The following is a 17,289-nucleotide window of genomic DNA, read 5'->3' as shown; positions in this document are numbered from 1 at the left end:
ATCCCTGTATGGTGGACATTGTGATATATAGTACAGCCACCATATAAGAAATATGCAAAACCCACTCCACATTGGCCACACAGTCACAACCACCTTTACACAGGATATGGGTTACAAACACATACACACACACACACACACGCACACACACCTGTCATGTTTGGGAGTAGAACCCCTACCTAACTAGTGTATTACACTACAGCACTACACAGTTATAATACAAGCCACTGATATTACTGGAGTAGTCCTTCCCCAAAAGTGCATTTCACAATGACTAACATCAGCAAGATTGCCAAAGTAGGGCATTTAAAATGACTTCAAGAGACTAGCCTAAAATGCATTGCACCCTACACAGACAGTGACACACACAACACATCCAGAACTGCCATGTGTGGGGATGGAACCCTACCACGGTTCTAATTCACAATACAGCAGTATGCAGTTACAAGACATGCTATGGAGATTACTGGGCTACAATCGTCCCAAAGCTGTATTTCAAGGGGCGTGACATCAGCAGCCTTGCCAAAGGTGGGTATTTGAATTGTAAGGGGTGTGAGTAGCCTAAAAAGCATTACTCTCTACACAGTCAGACATACACTCAAACACAGACACACACTCATGCACACGGTTGCCAGGTTTGGGGTTGGAACTCCTACCTAACTAGTTTATCACACTACAGCGGTACGCAGTTACGGGATGCGCTACAGAGTTTACTGGGCTACAGCTTTCCCAGAGGTGTATTTCTAGGTGTGTGACATCAGCAGCCTTGCCAAAGGTGGGTATGTGAATTGTAAGGGGTGAGTGGCCTAAAAGCATCGCTCTCTACAGAGTCAGACATGCACGCATACACACACACACACACACACACACACACACACACACACACACACACACACACACACACACACACACACACACACACACACACACACACACACACACACAGTTGGCAGGTCTGGGGTTAGAACTCCCAACTAACTCCTTAATCACACTATGGCCATACACTGTTACGGGACATGCTACGGAGATTACTGGGCTACAATCATCCCAGAGGTGTATTTCAAGGTGCGTGACATCAGCAGCCTTGCCAAAGGTGGGTATTTGAATTGTATGGGGTGTGAGTAGCCTAAAAAGCATTGCCCTCTATGCAGTCAGACATGCACCCAAACACAGACACACACTCACACACAGTTGCCAGGTTTGGGGTTGAAACTCCTACCTAACTAGTTTATCACACTACAGCAGTACGCAGTTACAGGATGCGCTACAGGATTTATTGGGCTGCAGCCTTCCCAGAGGTGAATTTCTAGGTGGGTGACATCAGCAGCCTTGCCAAAGGTTCATAGGTTCATAGGTTTATACTAGGCTATCTGCCCTAAGGCATTTATAAGCCTAGCCCAAATTTTTGTGGCTTACGCCACCCCTTATATGAAAAAATACTGTGCCCATTAGTTTATTGTGCCTCTGTCCAGCAGTGACACAGAGATGATTCCCGGGGTAAACCTATGATCTCCCATCCACAGGTCTAGATTTCTCTTGAACAGAGTCAGCGAGGTGCTCTGCCTCACATGGACCGGGATTTTATTCCACAGCATAGGGAGTCTCTGAGTGATAAATCTATCCCTCCAGCACGTCCTATTTATATCCATGCTAAGGTTTAAGTCGCTTGCTCTAGTGGTTTTGGTGGATTTGGATTTTTGAGGTGGAGCATGTCCATTAATTCCGGGTTGGACATGGCCTTGTATGTCAGGCACATGTCACCTCTGAGCAGACGGTATGCACTGAATAGAGCTGGAGTTTCTTCAATCTGGCAGCATATGACAGATTTTGGAGTCCCTTTATCCTTTTGGTGAGGAACTTTGGGGTCTCTCCAATTGCTGCAGATGTCGGGTGAGATACATCCCGAATGGGGCATTGTACTCGATCATTGGTCTGATAAGTGAAGAGTACAGGGAACAATAACCTCACTAGATCTGGATGTGAATCCCTTCATGATCAGGTGGGCAATGTAGAAGGTCTTTCTAACCACTTTAACAATGTGAGTGTCAAAGAAAGGCCACTGTCAACCTGGGTCCCCAGGTCCCTGATAACCTCTTCTGTGCTTAGTGGATTGCCACCTATATGGTAGCTTGGGGTTACCTTGTTTTTCCCGAAGGGTATGACTATACATTTTTGGCGTTTAACTTCAGGCCATGGCTCTGGCACCAGCTATCTGTTTCCGTGAGTCCCTTCTGAAGGATATCCGTGTCTGATGCACTTTCCACTATGGCCCAGTTTGCAGTCGTCTGCAAACTTTGTCAGCCAAAGTCCTCCTATGTTGGCCTGTACTTCTGAGAAGTAGATGCCAAACAATAGGGGCCAAGGACCGAGCCCTGTGGGACACCATTTGTGACCGGCTTGGAGTCTGACACAGCCAGCAACTCTAACCCTGTGGGTTCTGTCCTTAAGCCAGTTTGCAACCCATCTTGTGACATATGGGTTTACATTTAAGCTGGTAGTTTTTCTACAATACCCGAGTGGGGTATTGTGTCGAAAGCCTTTGCAAGGTCAAGGTAGGCTGTATGGACTGCCTTTCCTCATCAATGGCCTTGGTGACTGTTTCAAGAAGTCGACCAAGTTCAAAAGGCATGATCTTCCCTTGACAAAGCCAAACTGGGTCGGGTCCAATGTCTGCAAGTCCCTATATCTTTGTTTATGAGCTCCATTATGATCCTCTCCATAGCTTTGCAGACTAGACTTGTTAAGCTTATGGGCGGTAATTACCAGGGTCCGTGAGGCGCCTTTGTGGAGTGGGACAACAGTTGCCGTCGCCACTCCTTGGGCACGTATCCTGTGGTAAGGCTGAGATTAAACAGCTGCCTTATGTGCGGGTTTAATTCCTCATTTAGCTTGTGTAGCACACAGCCGGGGACACCATCCGGTCCCATTGATGCTGTGTTTTAGCTTTAGAGAGAGCAGCTTTCACCTGCGCATTTGAGATGTCCGGGAGGCTACACTCGGCTGGGATAGTTATCTCTCCTTTAGGGAGAGGGGGGTGAAGTTTGCACTGAACCTGTCTGCCAGTATGTTGGCAATGTCTGTGGGTTCAGTGATTTTTGTATCATTTTGGACTAATTCTGAGCATATCTGGGAGTTTCCACCCAGGTTCCTAACATAGCTGAAAAAGGCCTTATGATTGTCCTTTGAATCCATGGCAATTTTTCTCTCAAAATTGGCCTTAGTTGATTTTATGAGTGCTCGTATTTTTTTACTAATAATGATCAGGGGTGACTTCCCTTTTATGGATTTTGTTCTATCATGTAATAGCTTTCTCCTCTTATTGTAAAGTTTGTTAATGGCTGGGGTCCACCAGACTGGACGTTTGCCCTTTGTGGAAAGAGTCTTGGTTTTATTTGGGATTGCCTGATCCATGCAGTCCTGGAGGTGTTCATAGAAGGCATTTGTAAGGGCTTCCGCAGCTTGGGTTGTGGTTTCCACTGGCTCAGGGGCCTTGAAGGATACCACACCAGTCTTGAGTAGTATGTGAATTGCAAGGGGTGTAAGTGGCCTAAAAGCATCACTCTCTACACAGTCAGACATGCATGCATACACACACACAGTTGGCAGGTCTGGGGTTAGAACTCCCAACTAACTCCTTACTCACACTATGGCCATACACTGTTACAGGATGTGCTACGGAGATTACTGGGCTCCAATTGTCCCAGAAGTGTATTTCAAGGTACGTGACATCAGCACACTTGCCAAAGGTGGGTATTTGAATTGTAAGGGGTGTGAGTAGCCTAAATAGCATTGCTCTGTACACAGTCAGGCATGCACACAAACACAGACACACACTCACACTTGCCAGGTTTGGGGTTGGAACTCCTACCTAATTAGTTTATCACACTACAGCGATATGGAGTTACAAGATGCGCTACAGACTTTACTGGGGTACAGCCTTCCCAGAGGTGTATTTCTAGGTGGGTGACATCAGCAGCCTTGCTAAAGTTGGGTATGTGAATTGTAAGGGGTGTGAGTGGCCTAAAAGGCATAGCTCCTATACAGTCAGTGACAGACAGACGTGCACACATAGGCACACACTCACAGTTGCCACGTCTGGGGTTTGACCTCCTACCTAACTACATTATCACACTACAGCAATATGCAGTTACAGCATGCGCTACAGAGATTACAGGGCTATAGCCTTCCCCGGGGAGTATTTCTAGGTGGGTGACATCAGCAGCTTTGCCAAATGTGGGTATGTGAATAGTAAGGGGTGTGGGTAGCCTAAAAGGCATTGTTCTCTACACAGTCAGTGAGAGGTAGACACACACACACACACACACAAACACTGACACACACTCATACACACAATTGTCATGTCTGTTGTTGGAACTCCTACCTAACTAGTTTATCACACTACAGCAGTACACAGTTATGGGACATGCCACGGAGATTACTAGGCTACAATTCTCCCAAAGGTGTATTTCACATTGGATCAACTCAGCAGGCTTGTCAGGGTAGTGCTATGGGGTGGACAGTGTGTGCATGGCCCATAACCCATTCATGTAGGGGTGATACACCACAAGCGGCCACACACAGGGTCATATGTCACAGGTACGTGTATAGGGCTACTAGATGACTACGTCCTTGTACAGCCATGTTGCACAGCTGGCACGTGGACCACATAGTCTGTGGTGCTGACAGGTACTGGTCGCTAGTAACTGCATTGTGTGACATCTGCGCCTGATGTGTTTGGGGCCCTTTGACTGTGTGCTGGGTGGGACAGGTGCGGATGGCTCCTTGTCACAGTAACCCTGTTCCACACATCTATATCCATCTACATTTGGCTTATTATGGTGTGTTGTCCTTACATATATGTCTGTATTCCTATCCACTGTGTGTGCAAGGCATGAGTGGTGCATACTGACATGTCTGCACTAACAATTGCAACTGCCGGATGTGTCTGGTTCACTGGTGTTTGCATACATGGCCTTCATGTGTTTAAGTGTGTGAGCACTTCCAGTATCACCTTTCAGTATGTTGATGACTGACATTGCCTTCATTTCTCTAAATGTGTGAGCATGCCCAGTAAAGCCATCTGTTTTGCATGTGTGGATCATGTCTGGTGGTTTGTACAGCACTGCTGACCTTTGTGTTGTACACCAACAGGTAGCATGCTATGTCTGCAGGGTATCCACTGATCATTTGGCATTGACTGTTGCAACATGTTTGCATAGCGGGATAAACCTGACTATTTCTATGTTTCTACACAGAATTGGGAGGCACCTGACTGTTACTATATTTCTATGTAGGGTGGGGGGGGCACACTTGACAGTTGTACACATTTGCTAGGACTGTACTGGTATGTCCTGTAGTCCATTTCAGTCAGTAGTCTTACCTATCGTGCTGGCTAAGCCATACCGGTGTACTACTGTTCTTATCTTTTAATTACATACACAACAGTTTCTGACTTCCTAGCCATCACAACTGACATCCCACTACCTGGCCTGCTGTAGTCTGTCCATGTAGGCCTGGGGGGTGGTTACCCATACCCCTCATTCAGAGGCCATAGTATGGCATTTGTTTGTGTTTGTCTACACCTGTCCTGCTGGCTGTGACTGTTGGGTATGTGACCCCCTCCTGACTGGCATGTGTGAGTCCCTTATCTTGTGGGTGTCCCAGTATTGAGGGTGGTGCTGCAGGGCTGCCTATGTCGGATGCACATAGTACACTGCCTACACATGGTTAGGCACAGGTAGTGTAATGTTTGGCATCACTTTTACTGTATGTGAGAGTCAGAGAGAGGTGCTATTCCCTGGGTCCCTCCCATGCCAGACTATGTGCTATGCGTTGCTTCTTTGCCAGGGCCAGGGCATACTGGGCATGCCTCCTTCTGCCTACTGGGGCAGGCTCAGGTTGTTCCTTCTCCGAGTCACTCTGTGCCTGTGCAGGCTTTGGCATTGGTGGGGGGCTATGTGGCCCTGCCCCTTGCTGCTCCTGTTGCAGCTGTTTCTGCAGAATCATATTGTGTAGCATGGCACATAGAAGGATGATTTGGGTACATGTAGTTGGTGAGTACTGCAAGGCTCCACCGGATGTGTCCAGGCACCGAAACTGTGACTTGAACATCCCAAACACACACTCTATTATGATTCTTGCTTGTGCGTGTGCCTCATTATGGAGTTCTTGTTCAGGTGTGTGTGCATTTCTGATGGGTGTATCCACCCAGTGCATATCCAGCATCCCCCACTAGGTGACCATGTGGGATGTCCCCATTGGCAAATTTCTGGTACATCTGCATTAGATGCCAGATGTGGGAATCATGATAACTTTCAGGGCAGCCAGCACACATGTTCAATATTATGCCCCGGGCATCACACATGACCTGGCAGTTGATGGAGGGGAAGCCCTTGCGGTTGATGTGGACCCTATCCTGCTCACCCAGTGGTGCTTTGATGCATATGTGCGTGCAGTCTATTGCACCCACTACCTCAGGGTATTCTGCTATTTGGTGGAAAAGACGCATATTACTGGCCAACACCTCACGGGTGAGGGGGAAATATACGTGCTTACCAACATGTGCTGCCATGGCATCCAGGAACTGGTGGAGTACCCTGGATGCTGATGCCTGTGAAATCCCCATCATATCCCCGGCTGGCCTTTGGAAGGTACCTGTAGCTAGCATTCTTAGGCCTACATATACCTTAATTTCCACTGTGATGGGTTTCCTCTGTTAGTATTGTGTGTCAGGCGTAGCCGGCACAGCTCAACAATTTGCTGTAGGAGGTCCCTGTCCACTCTATAGTGCTCCACTATCTCCAGCTCATGTAGCCCTTGGTAGGTTACCCTGGGTGTGTGCACTCTTCTCCGTCTCCTCACTGTGGGTTGGTCAGCAGCATTCACATCCTCACCACCCTCAGCCTCTTCCACAAGTTGTATGATTGCTATTGCAGCCCCTAACATTTTGCTGTTCTAAGTGTTAAAAGTTCCCCGCTTGTTTACACCGGTGGTGTAGGGTGTAGGAAAAAACAGAGGGGTAGGTGTTTGCATAGTTTATAGTGGCGTTCTGGGCTGAGCTGGTCTGCTGCATGTGTAATTGGCTGGTTCCAATACGTTTCAACTGGCAGCAAACCTAATGCCACTTGATTAACTTCCTACTGCTGCTTTCCCTTACCATTGCCCTTCTGTTTCAGCCCGGGGGTACTCCACGCAATCGGTATACTCCAATGTGCACACTGCTGCTATTTCCTGGTTTCAATTCCTTTATCTTCCTGTAGATCCCGGTCTGCGGCACGCACACCCGCTTACACTTTGTCATAAATGCTAGGCAGGTTTAGACACCTTCCTAGCTTTGCTGTGCTAAGCTGGATGCAACCCTGAGCCACAGGGCTCCAATCCGCTGACAGTATGCCTGACACACCCACCCATGATGTCACTTACCTCCTTGTCTTGCACTCAGCTATTCATTCTCTTACACTGTTGGGACCTGCCTCACATGTTGGGGAAAACTGGGAGTCACTATCCTTCCCCTCATTTGCATAGGATTGCCTGCTAATGCATAGTTAAGTTTCACACTGTGCCTCCCCCATTAGCAACCACTATTCACTGGCCAGGTTGTCTTTTGCCTGCCGTTGACTTCCATGGCAATATACTGATTTTAGTTAGACTGCTTTTTTTAGGTTTATTTTCTTATTTTCTCACTGATCCTCTTTGCGCGCCGCTGCCCTATGCTTCAACGGCCGTGATCGGCGGACATATAATAAAAGTTGTATTTTGTACATTTTGCATTGTTTGCAATACCAATGGCCTTCTACTTTGCCATTGGCATGCTTCCTCAATGATATGCAGCTTTATTTGGGGCTGTCATGTCCCCGTTTTGGATTTTGCAGTACCGTACTCGGTTACTAACGGAGTACATTTCTGCATATTACGCTAGTCCTGCACCCCCTGATTCTGCTTCCTGGATGGCAGATTTACCTCATTTGCATGGGTGTCACCTGCAAATGGGTTATTTGCATACGGAAGCTGGAAACATGCAGCACTAGTACTAGAGCGCTCGCGCATGTCAAACGGGCATGAATGTGGATCACTCAACCACCATATTGGCAAAATTTCCTCTTACACTAATCATGCACGCCGTGCAAGCTTTTGAGAATCCAGGGGATTGTTTTGCACATTTATCAAGATCGGGTGTCATGTTTACCTCATCTGAGAAAGATTTAACCATTTATAGCTGTGCTTTCAGCTCTTCATCTAATGAACTTTACAATTTTAAGTCATCCTCAAAAAGTAGATAGATGTGTTTAAACAAGGTTGATTTCTGGGAGTTAAACTGCAACCACAGCCTAACATGTTAATGAGTTAAAGCAAGTCAAAACAGCAAGAGTGACAAATAATCACCCTGAAGTATCCCCCTTTGAACTTTTATTCTTGGAATAATTGCCCTTTGTCATGGCTAGTCTGTAAAGTGTTTTTTCACTGTTTCATAGTCACTGCAATGTAATTGACCAGTGTAGGGTATATCTGTAAGCATTCCATTATCTATGAATGTGGACTGCTATTAAATGGTTTTTTTTTTTTGTAGACTATCCAAGCCATACTTAGATTCTTTTCCTTTTTACGTCTCTCTTTATTATGGCATATGCTTAGATTCTTTTCCTTTTTACATCTGTTTATTGTGGCTTTCTTTAGCAACAAATGATCCTTTGCTCCATATGACTTTCTTTAATTACCTTTCTGCTATATTGCCATAACTGATGTTTTTTCTAAATGATTATAAACTCTATCTACATGAATCCCAGTATATAATTTGTATATTGGCAGAAAGCAAGTTACTAGTCTCCAGTTTTTCCGATGGCTTACAGGTTCATTCTTAAGGAGGAGTACCATTTTCCTCTTGTTAACCAGGTTAGTGTCTGTTCATGATGTGCATATAAGTAATTCTAGCTCATGGCTAAATGTGTGTGTAAAGATGTTAATACCTTTAACCAGATATTAGGACCTTTAACCAGATATTAGGTGCGACACCTTGGCCTGGGATTTTCCATTTAGGAGCTTTTCTTAATTTTGTTTAAATTTCTCTAGCTGTCACTTCATTCTATATCATATTCTCTACATTAGAGTTCCTTACTGCTTCTTTTAACATTTCTATCCATTTATCATCTTTGTTATGTTCAACAGGGTCTTCATAAATACTTCACCAAAACGTGCCCATTTCTTTTCTTTTTTGGTGGTGTTTCTATTCCTTTTGCTTTATTTCCCAGTTCTCTATAAAACCTTTTTAGGTCATTAATGAATGTACTTTTCTTTTATATTTATCTGCATACCTTTTAAGTTTTTGTACTTTTGCTGATATTTTTAGTGCACTATTGAAAATAGTATATGATAAATCCTGGTCTGTTTTGACATTGTATATTGCTTTTACCACATCTACCTTTCTAAAGATTTTTGATGTTCTGTTCCTTTTCTATATTCTTCCAGCAATAGTACTTCTTGTCTTAATTGTTTTATAGTTTTCTGTATTTGGTGCTTCCATGGTGACATTCTACTTATTAAATTCCTTTCCTTTGTTACTCTACATTTTTGTGGTAACACTTTACCTTAATTAATTTAGCTGAACAGTAATATATCCTATTTATTTTTATTATATCACATTAATTTCTCTTAATAGTTCTGATTGCTGTGTACATCTGTTTTACCGATCTTCTAACATTTTGAGTCTTGCTTGCTTTCTGTATTCTATATTAATAGCTCTATCCATGTCTATTAAGTCAAGCACATCCTCCCTTAGATCATTTTCTTCTCATCTGACAGCATACTCTTTGCTCTTTATTTCCTCTGAATCTTTTAAAGAAGGTTCCAGAACATTGTCCTGTGACCTATACTCTTCTGATGCATACCTTTCTATCTGATGTTACTCCATATGGGGGACTAATTGACCCATCTTGCCACAGCATTACCTGTGTCAGAATGGCCATTGTCTCCTGATCCTTCCCTGGCTGTGCAACTTGAAATGGACTTTCTCATGGGTCTCCTACAGAAGCCTCCAGAGCATCTCCTTGGGCGATGCATCTTCAGATGCCTCTTGCTCCCCCGATACTCCATAATCTGGGGGACTCGTCCCATCATGCTGCGACACTACCTGTTTTAGAGTCTCCACACTAAACCCTTTATGTCACAGATAGTTCAAAACTTCAGTTTCCATTTGTTTAACTTCTACCTTACTAATCTTGTTTTTTACATTCCCACTTTGTGTTCTTATTTTTTTTGTATTCTGAAATATTCTATGTCTGTATGCCTTTGCCTGTATTTCTCTTTAAATATCTGTACAGCTGCTTTTTTGCATTGATTAGATTGTTTTTTTCTCCTTTGCATACATATTATACCATAACACATCTCTTTTTCTTTCCCATGTCTATGTTTCTTTTTTTATACCTTTCAACAATCTCTGTTTTTTGTTCATAGATTCATAGCTAGGTACTAGGCTATCAGCCCAAGGGCCTAAGTAAGCCTAGCCAACAAAGTTCCCTGGCTTACGCCAACCCAAGAAAGTTAATTTCCTGTGCCCCTGTCGAGCAGCCACAGAAGTGATCCCCAGGATGTATTTCCTATTTCCTATCCACTCATCAAAATTTTTCTTGAAGAGTGTTAAAGAGGAACTTTGCTTGACATAAATGGGTAGCTTGTTCCAGAGTATGGGAAGTCTCTGGGACAGGAATCTATCCCTCCAGCAAGTCCTGTTTATTGTGGTGATATGGTTTAGGTCCCTAGAGCATGTAGCTCAGAGGGATTTGGATTTCTTTAGGTGTAGCATGTCCAACAGCTCTGGGTTTGACATAACTTTATATGTTAGGCAGAGATCACCTTGGAGTAGGCGATATGCTACAGAGTAAAGCTGGAGTTTTTTGAGACGATCAGTGTAGGCATCTGTTTGAAGCCACTAATTCTCTTTGTGAGGTACTTCTGTGGCCTTTCCAGCTGCTGCAGATGTTTTGTGAGGTACATTCCAAAAGGGGCGTTGTATTCTATAATGGGTCTAATGAGTGTCGATTAGAGGGGAACAATGACCTCTTTTTTCCTGGAAGAGAACCCTTTTGTGATGAGGTGTGCCAAGTAGAAGGATTTCCTGACTACTGTGGCAATGTGATTATCAAAGGAGAGACCACCTGGGTCCCAAGGTCTCTTATCACACATTCGGTGTTAAGAAGACTGCTGCCTTTGTGGTAGTTCATGGGTACAGAGTTTTTTACCAAATGGGATAACAATGCATTTTTTGGCATTGAGCTTGAGGCCACGGCTCTGACACCAGTTATCTGTTCTTTATATTTTTGTACTTCCTCTATCTCTTCTTCTTCCAGAAGGTCCAAGGTCTCTAAGTAATGTTTGTCATTGATCTGTCAAATTAATTAATGGAATTTTTTATTTGTAGCTTTTAACAGTTTTTTCATGTGCAAGTATTTTTATTTCCCATAATTTCTCTCTTAATCTTTCTGCATATCTTTTTTCTGGAACATCTGGGCTTCTCATATAATAGTAACAATACATAATTTCTTCCTTATCCTCAACAGTACTCTTTATCATTTATATTTCTCTTTTTTGGCTTGTCAGTTTCTGGTTTTAGGGTGACTACTTCTTTCTGCCTCAAGGGGCCAGTCTCCCAAGGCTGGCCTAACCCTTTAATATGAATGTTCCCATGTCCTGAGGATTCTACACTACCTTTTTCCAGTCCTGACATCAGTGTGTATACCAGAAACAGACATTTTTTTTATCCTGGGACCCGTGCACCCAGCCTTCTTTTTTATTTTTTAACCTACCTTTCAACATGATTGTGATGATGTGAGGTATTGCTAGCTATGCTAAAAGAAATAGGGCAGTGGAGGTGTGGCATATGCAAGCATAGCTAGATGGAGTTTTGTAAAGAATTATATGTCATTTGTATATCAAACTGATTTGTACAGATGCTTGTATTGAAAATGTATTTGTAAAGCTGATTATGTTAAAAATGTGCCAACAGTGTGTCCTGCTGGACTGAAAAGAAATATTCATGTATGTCAGACTGTACTATTGTAACTGATTAAATGTATATATTGTAACAGAGCATACTGGAAGAGAAGAGGTTAAACTCATCCCCAGCTAACTTTTAGAAAAATATCCTGAAATTAAGTTACTTAATTTAAGCCATAAATATTGTATCTTACAGTTCTGATTGCAGCCAGAGACAAAATGTCCATGAAAACAAGGATTATGAATACTGTTGTATTGTCCTTAACAGTGAACTAATTGCTACTGGAAGGGTGGAAGTGTTGAAATGGTTTTATGGCTTCCAGATGCTATAACACATCTTAGCAAAGCTCTGTCTGTGTGTATGGTAACACATATGTGGAAGATTTTGGTTCAATTTCTAGTAAAGTGGGGGTAGTATGGGAAACAGAGGTCAGATGACCCGATGTATGTGATGTCATTCTGTAGTCCAGCACTGAAATGATCTTTTAATACTAGATGAGACAGAAGTCTTAGAGCAGTCTGTTTTTGAAACCTGACATAGAAGGATCACTCACCCCCTTCATCTTGTCTTGCTTTAGTAAGTAACCAGGGAATATTAATTCTTAGATAAGTCAAGAAAATACAGTGAGATTAGTTAAGTACTCTTTTTCTCTATCTGTGTGAATCTATTCATCTGTGTTATTTTAATATTTCCTGTGATTGAAACTCTGGTGTTTATTGTAAATAGATATTTAGTGTTTTCATGTTATTTTATTATTTATTATTGAATATATTTAAACTTTTCATTGTGGCTGGTCCTTTAGAGAAAATTTTAATAGTTGAGAGTACTTATATTTACTTGGTGACACTGTGGTCACTCCTGAAAGCCTTACTGCACTGGTCAAGCACTACCATTTGTATTAATATTAATGTCAGTCAGTATAATTGGGTACCATTGTACAAGCCTTACAGTAGCTGGCTTTGGAGTGTCCTGGTTGCAGTATCTACCTTATAGTCTGGGCAGAGGGCATTGCTAGTAAATCTGTGCCAGCCTTTTCCAGGGGTATGTGTGCAAGGACGTATGTGCGCATGCATGTATGTGTGTGTGTGTGTGTGTGTGTGTGTGTGTGTGTATCAGCAGCTTGGAGCATGGCTACACACAGAGCACTGGTTTCACATGGGGAGTGGTGGAGGACTTGGCATGGGAAACTCAGCTGAGGACTCAGCTCTATAGCTGTGTTAGTGGGGAGTCTTACTGGAGGCCTGGGGAGAAAGAGAAGGAAACCCAGACCCCAGACTGAATGTAGTCCCTCTGTGATCTTAAGGAAAATTGTGCTTGGTGCAGAGAGATGCATCTGGAAATACTGTGTGCATCTATTTTTGTTCCAAGCGATCATCCCTCACTGATGTCAATGGTGAGGATTCAGACTCCTTGATTACTGGCCCGGAGGAGGGATGTCACATATGATATATAAAACATAGTCTATATATTAGTGTGGTCTTGGTAAGAGTTTGTAAAAGGAGGGTCCTCCATGTGAAGGTATTCAACAAGAATTGAGGATCAGTTCAGTTCCAGCGATACATACTACTCTCCTTTTCCTGCTGAGTTCATATCTCCATTCAGCCTCCTGTCTCTCCATTCAGTCCTCCATCTCTCCATTTGGATCCCTGTCTCTCCATTTGGACCCTAATCTCTGCATTTGGATCTTTACCTACTGGAAGTACTAATTAATGTTTTGTCATTAACAGTTCAGTGAAACAAACTACCCAAATGCTGGAGAAATGTCCTGTAGAAGACAAAACAAATACATGTGCAAAGCAGTTCCTGGTATAACTAAAGTGTCGTTAGACATATCAGGCATTCAATGTACAATCCAGAAGTGGGATGGAAGGGGAGATTCTTGCTGTATACATGACTTCTGTGTCATACAGCTAATGTTATGGTGAGTACCTCACAGAAATAAACTAACTTCAGTAGAGCTGTCTTTCCATTACAGTCAACAATGTAGGCTGTATTTCTAACAGTAAAGCCAGAGTCTAGGTTCAAGCCAGAGGTAAACAGCCCACAGGTAGATGTGTTTCTCATTAGAAATTAGGATTATGTAGGAATCATGTGTGTCTGTTAAACTCACAATACCAATAACAGTCCCAAATTCCACCAGAAGTTGTGAGCAGATAGTTGCAAGGTCAAACATGCTAAATATGCAGATGGAAGTAAAAGTGCTGTGGAAACGTTTGAACTTTAGGCTATAAATTGAAATAACGAAACCTGCTTGATTCCAACATAAAGAGGAGTAGCAGTTATAGTTAAGAGAAAGTATTACACAAGCATAACTGCTTTTAAGTAATGGCACTAGAAATCCAAGAAAACGAATGATTACTGTATTACGAAATAGCTCTTGCATAACTAGTGTAGGAGAGGATTTATATAAATAAAAGGAGTTGAATAATAATTGTCAGTCAAGGAAATAATACAGCTATTCATGCACAATACATACTCTGTGCAATCCTAGCTGCATGCACCATACCACACAAGGTGAAACAAAAGTAAATGAAGTATCACATTTCATACTGAAATATTATGATCACGCCCATCCATGTCATAAGGTATGTCAGAAAAGCAGCATGTAACAGAGATCTAGCCAGGTGTACTGTATAACAGAAATGATAACAGGAAAAACGTTCATCCTAATAAAACAAAAAAGGAAAGAGACACTTGATTTCATCTTGATTTTTCTGTTTTCTATCTTCTTTTCATGTTTTTGTTCATATAAGCACCTTTTACCAGTAAACAAGTAACACACACACACACACACACACACACATGTATGTATATATATATATATATATATATATATATATATATATATATATATATGAGGAATTTTTTTTTCTGTCTTCTACACCTAAACCATAAGAATATCTTATCTGTGAATAGGCACCAACTGGATTAACAATGTCAGAAGTCTGACACAATAGTAACAATAAAATGGCATACAAAACAGGAATGTCAGTTAAGTACAATATGAAATCAACATGTTAATGTTGAATCTGTCTTTTGGCCCCCTACCCAAATACTTACACATAGCAGAACTGTGAGTAGGAAGAAAGTCACTGCTTCTAAGTAGTCACAGATGGTATACTGGTATTCTTTAGTTTCCATCAGCAGTCAAGCCATCAGACTCACAAAACATAAAGCCAAATGTTGTAAGCTTGGGGAACTTATCTGTGGCAATCAAGCTAAACATCTTAGCTCAAAGATCTCTTAGCAAAAAAAAAAAAATAAAATAAAAGATGCCGCTGCTTGTAGTAAAATCATAGAAGGAGAAACAAATTCTTGGTATGGTGTTTTCACTCAGAGAAGAACAAAATGGCGTGTTGCATTTATATCACTTTTTCCAGTTTTACTGATTTCTTTTGGCCCATCCCTGGGATGTGCCATCCTCCTTTCACAAACAGCACACCCACACATACAACTGTGTGATAGACAAGTTAAAAAGCACACATGAAAAAAAAAAAAAAAAAACGAGGCAGGTTGCAGCATTGCAGCTTCTGTGAAAAACAGAAACATTTTTTACATTTTAAGTACTTATCACAGCTTCTGTTCAACTCACCTGACAAATAAAAAGTAGAAAACAACAGTAGCTGCCATCATATATGCATCCAAATGACACTGCAGCTGCAGCTATTGGAATTTATCTGGGGGGGGGGACTACCCCCTTTAACATCATCATCAAACCTCTTATTCACCATTATCTTCACAGGATTGGGGTGTTAATTCAACAGTCACCATGTCTCTCAAATCAATGGCACACTGCTACCTTCTTCAACATTCATGCCTGACGTTTTCAGGTTTCTCACACAATCCATATATTTGCCAGACATCCTCATTTCCTCTTGCCTTCGTTGTGTCTCCGAAATTGCTTTCACCAAATTGTATTCTGATTTCCTGCACATATGCCCAGACTACCATTATCTGTTCTGTTTGACAATCTATGCTGTGATGTCCCACCTCTGGACCAGTAATTAAGGAGCCTCAATCCTCACCACTGGCAACAGTGGGGGATGTACATTGGTTGGATGACAAGTACACACACAACATTTCCAAATGCAGCTCTCTGCATCAAGTGCAATTTCCCTTAAGAACATACAGAGACCACAGTCAGTCCGGGGCTGGTTTCTCCCTCTTTCTTCAGATCCCCAGTAAGACTCCACACTGGCATAGCTGTAGAATTCAGTCCTTAGCCAAGGTCCCAAGCCATGTCCTCCAACACTCTCTCTGTCCAACCAGTGCTTCATGTCCCTGCCCAAGTAGCTAACACACACCCACACACACACACACACACACACACACACACACACACACACACACACACACACACACACACACACACACACACACTCTTGGAGATTTGTTTTACACATACACACACACACACACACACACACACACACACACACACACACACACACACACACACACACACACACGCCTGTGAAAGGCTGGCACATGTTTGCTAGCTATGCCCCCTTTTGCCCAGACTATAAGGTAGTTATCAATACAGAAAGGACCCTAGTTTCTGACATAGTGTGTCCTTGCTGCCATAAAGTAATTCAATTTCAGCTATTTTCTGAAGTTAACCTCTTGTGTTCCATTTACCACTGTTAAAATATATACATTTAAACGATTACAATAGCGTATGTACATTTCTGTTCTCTTCCAGTAGGGTACACTGTGGATACATTTTAAACAGCACTTTGCGAAATACCTCTTCAGCACACGTCTGTACCAACCATCTTATATGACATATAGCTCCAATACATTTGCAACACAAACATCTTATCTGAATCATGTTGACATTCACAAATGACATATAATTATTTACAAAATTCCAGATAGCTGTGCTTGCAGTACCTCCTTTTGTTACACTTCTATATAAATCATATTAATATTCACAAATGACATGTATTTTTTTACAAAATTCCAGCTAGTTGGGCTGTCATTATCTCCTTTCATCACATATGCAATTGGAGCTACTTTGGTTTCTGCTCTAATATCATTATTCCTTCATCAATTTCACAGTGTGCATCCTACCACCCATCTCAGGCACTTCATCTCCATCACCTTTAGCTTCAATAACTGCACTGTCCTCAATGATGAGGTTTCTGTACCATACAGAATTATTACTCACACCACTGTTTTGTACACCTTACTTTTCAGCTTGTTTGGCTTTCTTCTTTCATATACTACCCCTGAAAATGTTTGCCAGTTGGCTGTAGTCCTCTGATTTTAGCTTTGGTCTCCTCATTCACTCAATTACCCCT

The sequence above is a fragment of the Protopterus annectens genome, chromosome 4.part0 (assembly GCF_019279795.1).
Source record: "Protopterus annectens isolate FY-2018-M chromosome 4.part0, PAN1.0, whole genome shotgun sequence".
Classification (NCBI taxonomy): domain Eukaryota; kingdom Metazoa; phylum Chordata; order Ceratodontiformes; family Protopteridae; genus Protopterus; species Protopterus annectens.
This window is presented reverse-complemented; position numbering follows the sequence as displayed.